Source organism: Nannospalax galili, unplaced genomic scaffold, assembly GCF_000622305.1.
Source record: "Nannospalax galili isolate Female #2095 unplaced genomic scaffold, S.galili_v1.0 scaffold676, whole genome shotgun sequence".
NCBI lineage: Eukaryota > Metazoa > Chordata > Mammalia > Rodentia > Spalacidae > Nannospalax > Nannospalax galili.
The window spans coordinates 890,293-896,582 of NW_008337446.1; positions in this window are offsets into that span (position 1 = coordinate 890,293).

Below are 6,290 nucleotides of genomic sequence, written 5' to 3' on the forward strand. Positions count from 1 at the left end.
TGACAAAACCTCTGGGACATATTAAAAGCAGTCCTAAGAGGGAAGTTTAAAGCTCTAAGTGTCTGTGTTTTAAATAAAAGAAAGAGCACAAATAAATGACTTAATGATATAACTCAAGAATCTGAGAAAACAAGAACTCAAACCCAGTACAACAGAAGAAATAAGAAAAATCACAGCAGAAATCAATGAAATAGAAGCAAAGAAAACAATACAAACAATACAAAGAATCAATGAATCCAAGAGCTGATTCTTTGAAAAGATAAAAAAGATAACCCCTTAGCCCAGTTAACGGAAAGAAAGAGCAAACCCAAATCAACAAAATCAGAGAGGAAAAAGGGAAACAAACACAAAAAGTAATATAGAACATTTTAATGGAATACTTTAAAAACTTCGATTAAATTAGAAAATCTAAAAATACTGGATGAATTTCTAAACTCAACAGAACCACCAAAGTTAAATGAAGAAGAAATCAACAACTTAAGCAAAATTCATGCAGAGATAGGAAGCATATAAAACACCAATTAGATGGGACCAGAAAAGAGACTCTCAATGGCATATCATCATAAAAACAATAAACATACAGAACAAAGACAGGGTAAAAACTGCAAGTGAAAATCAACAAGTTACATATAAAGGAAAATCTTTCTGAATTACAGCTGAGACTGAAACAGTAATACAAAGCCTCCTGCCTGAAAAAAAAAGCCCAGGTCCAGATGGATTCACACCAGAATTCTAGCAGCCCTTCAAAGAAGAACTACAAACAATACTGCTTAACTTACTCAAAAAGATAGAAACAGAGACAGAACTTCCCAACCCCTTCTATGGAGATTTCATACAATACACCTTAATCACATTTAGACCCCTCCCCTATCTGTACCCCTATAGCCCACCCACCAGATTTCATGCACTCTTTCATATATGTCAAGGCCTCTTGAATCATGTTTGTGTACCCAGATGTCTCTCAGTGTGAGTTTATTCACTGGAGCCTGTTCGGCCTATCTAGAGTCACTGCCTTAAAGAAGATCAACTCTCTCTCAGCCAGCAGTGATCAGCTGCCAAGAGTTACTAGACTGAGGTTGGGCCCTGCTGCTGCTGCCCATTTCCCATGTGTATGCTTGCTTTTATCTGATTGTGTCTGCATGGGTCTTGTGAATGCTGACACCATTGCTGTAAGTTCATATACGCAAGTTCCCAGGATAAGGAAATAATTTTCTGTTGGCTTTAGCCACTCAACTCGGGTATTTTGTTACAGCTGCCCTGGCAAACTGATACAATCTGTTTCTCATTAGAATCGTCAGACAGCATGATACACAGGAAACATTTGATGAAAGTTAGGTCTTTACAATATCTGAGAAGAGGGAGAGGGACCAGTCAGCCTGAGACTTTGCCAGACTGCAATTGGTTTCCAAACCAGACTTCCCTACCATGAGCCATCTTCCAAGCAGCCTAGACTGTGCATGCCATCTACCAACGTGGTCCTCTATCGTGGACAAAACTACAAAGACAATGACAAGTCGGTTCACTTTCATCAAGCCACCACCACCTTCCCTTCACACTTGCCATGACAGCAAATGGTTCATTTCAACATCTTTCTTAACATACCTTGATCTAAATCCCAAATGAGTCACCATGACACTTGCAATGACTACTCAGTAGCATAACTTGGATGCTCTGGAAGTCCTTCTCAGAGTGGAAAAGGCTGGTCTTGGAGCTGGTTCTTAGCTTCACACAACCTTTGGGTGCTGATTTTGCTTTAAGAATGGCCTGAAGCCCCAGTGCCAGAGGAGGAACAGTCTCCCTGGAAAGACTCATCTCCCAATTCTGACAGCTTTTCTTACAGTCCATCTACACATGGGTATTTCCTGGCTTTTGTTTTACCTTTCTCATAAATTCTAACACTGTCACGGGTAAGTTATAGAGAAACTGAGACCTTTTTTCTTCCCAGTTCTCGCCCGATTTATAAACAAACACATTTTCTTTTCCAGTTCCTTCCCCCCATCTTTGGGCAAAGCCTGTAGCAGCCTGCCTGAGGTTTCTGTCACGTGACTGCCCTGACCTATTCTTGTCTCTGCTCTGTGACCCCTCACAATTCATCACATCCTGCTATAGTTTCTGTGTATCCTCCAGTATTCGTGCTACACACTTAGTCCCCAAAGTCATGTGTTAACGGCATGTGGAGACAAGGACAACGGGAGGTTGACTGAGTCATAAACTCTCTTGAATGGATTAGATTGTTCACAGATTAATGGATTCAAGGACTACCAAAGGTATAGCTGACTTGATCTGTCTTAGCATGTGATGCCCTCCATCATGTTAGGATATAGGAAGAAGGACCTTACCAAAAACTAGCACCATGCTCTTGGAACTCCTAGCCTCTACTCTGTAAACTATTAGTCTCTGATACTTTTCCTATAGCAACAGTAAATAGACTAAGCCTGATTCCCATTTGGTCTTTTGAAGTTTATCCGAACTTTCAGCCATGAAGGAAAAGCAATATTCATTTTATTATTCTGGATACCACTACGATTTCTTACTGGAATCTGTCAAAGTACTTACTGAACTCCAAATACTATATAATAATCCCAACAAGTGAAGACACTCTACTACTATATACTGTTGCAGGAAAACTGAAGGATGGGATCAGAACACACAGAGAAGGCTCCCAGAGACTCACGTGGAGAAATTGGGACTATTTGTTCAAGCCAGTGGACTCCAGCCGCTTCCACCCAAAGAACGCAAGAACTGAGTTGAGTCCCTTTACAGAATTTGTAGGTCTCCTGTATTATACATTGGTGGGCATTATTAGCACAGATGCTTAGTACCCTAAGAACACCAAAAGGAAATTCCTTCTGCAGGCATGTTTACAGAGACAATTAGGGCAGGAGTTAAGATATTTTTAACAGAGTTTGATTACAGGTGCTTTAGCAAACAAGGCAGCTGCGTACAGATGTTCTCCTAGATAACTGTGGTATTTATTTCTTAAGACTGCTTTCTCCATTTTAGTTTTGATTCTTTTTTCAACACAAATTTTAGTAAGCATTTATAAAACCACTACAAGGTGAACACTATATTGTAAAGCATAAAATCAATTATAAAACAACGTTAGACACTCACAGAAATGACATTAAAGCCATGGCTATATTTCTTTTCTCATCAGTAGAACTGCTCTATCTGCCAGCCACATGTAGTTGCTGAGCACTTTCAAGGAGGCCAGGCTGAACCAAAAGTTACTACATGAATAAATGTTGGACGTGGTACGAAGTATAAGGCAGTAAAACATATCAAGGAGATTTCATAGATTATACTTTGTTTTAACCTCTCACACTATACTTTAGGTCTCCAAAACTTTACCTAACCATTTAAAGTGTGCAACCTTTGACCACTCTCTCCCTATTTCCCACCCCTGGCTCTTTTAACCATTGTTCTACTCTGCTTCTATGAGTTGGACTTCCTTAGACTACATAAAGACATGAGATGACACAGTATTTGTCTTCCTGGTGAACTTATCCCATGTGTCTTTCTGGGTCTGCCTTATAACTTTCCACTCTTTCAATGTGACTCTGCAACCTTTACAACTATACATAAACCTCACGTTGTTTCTGTTGGATGGCGCCGGTAAACAAGAATCGTTGGGGCACAAGAGTATCTTCCAATGACTTGCTGCAGGTTCCGTGGAGAGTCAGAACTCAAAGCAGTGTCTGACAGCCTGGGCAAGACTCACCTAGGAAAAGACTGTGGCTGTTGAAATAAAGAATAACACCATTGGGCATGACTCTGAAAATGTCTCTCCCCAACTGAGATTTCCATTTATCACTTTGTATTTTCTGAGAAGGAGTTGTGCAGAGGTGAAATCAGACCAGATAGCAAGCAGAAAGCCATATCTTATATGAGTCTTGAAGTGTAATCTGGGCCTAGGCATTTTCCATCCCCGTCTCAACCATTCAGAGTAGCTTTCAGTCCCACTATCATATCAGAAGGTACGTGACTAAAAACACATAGTGAAACTCATGTGACAGATGTTTTCACTCTGATACCTTTTCTTTATGAACAGCTTTTGGAGCAATTGATAATCACTGAACAAATCCCCAAATTATGTCACCTAAAGTACCGAAAGGATCGTTCTCGTTCAAGGAGACTCATGTGGGTTCTGCATATGCAACTAAGAGAAACTATGAGAAGATCAGGCATCTCAGCTGGTTTCGCCTCAACCCTGAGAAGGGAAAGCCCATGTGTAAACATAACACCAGGACCCAGTGCAGCAAATGTCACCGTGTTTGTGCACCGCACTCCCAATGGAGCGGTCTGTCCTTCAGACAGATCTTGTTGGTGCCCTCAAACCCTCCACTGAAGCAGAGCTGTTGAGGAAAGACCCCTGAGTTTAAGATGCCTTTGTCATCTGGAGGCCGCTGCTGTGGCCTCTTCAGCAAGATTGGCAGAAACTTTGAAGCAGGAAAAAAACAAAACCGGATCTGCAAGCTGCCTGCAAGGCTGTCAATCAAGTTCAAGGGAAACTCGGGTTCTTCCCAGGACTTATTTATGTGACTCTAACAAAATAATTCATTAGTTTCTGTAGAAGGTAGGGATAGAAAGTGCATCTAAACTCATTCCAAAAAGATGTCAGAACAGCACGAAAGGGAAAGATGGTGAAAGATAATAAAAAAATAGATTCGTGAACTAAAAAAAAAACAAAAAAACCCAAACCTAGCAACCGATAGTTGTTGATATACCTCCAGAAGTTTCAGGATAGTATTTGTAACACCAAAATAAAAGGAGCTTTGATAGCTCATTACACTTAAAGACTGATCTGCATGAGCATTCATGGATGTTCATAAGATGTTGCATTTCCTGTTTTCCACTGAGATACGCGATACTCAGGAATACTTTGGCTAAGTTTTCTTAAATGCTTACTTTCTAAGGAGTGAGCTTCATTTATCTTTGATTTTCTTCACAATAGCCCATGAAAGAGCCTTTGTCAGAGGAAGGATACTTGTGGTGGTCACAGAACATATGTCTCAGTAATCCCAGGACAGACGTTAGTTGTCCTGCTCTCAGAAAGGAGCCCTAACAAACCTCCCTGCACCCCCCGGCACACCATTTGTTCACTGGCCATGCAGGCCGGAGTCCTGGCCCAGGCGCCTGCGCTCAGGGCAGCAGGCAGGCTCCCTGGCTGGGGCTTCCTGAGTCAGCACAGTCGCCTCTCCACAGAGCAGATGGGCCAGCCCTCAGGGAAAGGAAGCTCTTCTGAGATCCTCCTGTCTTCATTCTTCCCAAATGGGCTTAGCTATAAAAAGCAAATTAAACAGCTATTGTTCCTTTCCACCATGAAACTGGCATCCTAACATCCTGCCTAATACCAAGGCTCCCGGATGTATGCTGCCTGCCTGGTGACGCCTGCCACTACTAACAGCAGTAATAAAAAAAAAAAAAAAAAAAAAAAAAAAAAACACTCCACTGAAAAAAAGAGCCTTCCACTTGGGATCAGTATTTCTCTGAAATTCCAGTCCTTTCTTTTCAGTGTCTTTTCTTTCTTTTTGCTGTGACACGTATGGCGCAGCAGAAAGCGCTTTCTTGTTAACAGCAGTCTTCTCTGTGCATGGGGAAGCACTCCCAATGGCCTTGCTAGGAGATCCGAAAGCCAGGCCCTTAAACCTCCCTACTCTGGGATTGTTTTTACTGAGAGGTGTATTATCTGAGTCAAAGAACCCTTCTAAAATACAGAGTAGTCATCTACCCTAAACTGAAAGCAGACAGCACAAAACCCTTTCTTAAAAGACACTGAACCGAGAGAAAAATAGATGTAGCAAGTCCTTACCAAGGTGAGGCCCAAGGGCGCAAGCCAGAGTGAGACACAGGCAACTCCCCATCTTGCAGACAGAAGGAAAATCGAGATGGAAGAGGCAGAGAAAATGAGAAAGCAGCTCGGATTGTGCAGCACAATCGTGTGTACTCAATTCCCAGCAACCAGCTCCAGGGAATCGAACTCCTCTAGCTCCAAGGCACCTGTTCTCACATGCACTTACCTGCACACACACACACACACACACACAGCAGTTCATCCTAGAAGAGCATCTAAGTGGCTTCTTTGGGCGTTATCCAAATTAGTGCTGGCTAAGTTGTATGAAAAGACAGTGCCATTTCCACTGGATACAGGAACATATGGTCTACAAGTTCCATTAACCACAGATTTCACTTGTAAATGTGATTCATCAGTAACCAGGAACAATCTAAACATGTAATGCATTACACTTCCATTACCTCAAAGCCAAGATCTATCCTTTCACTAAACCTCA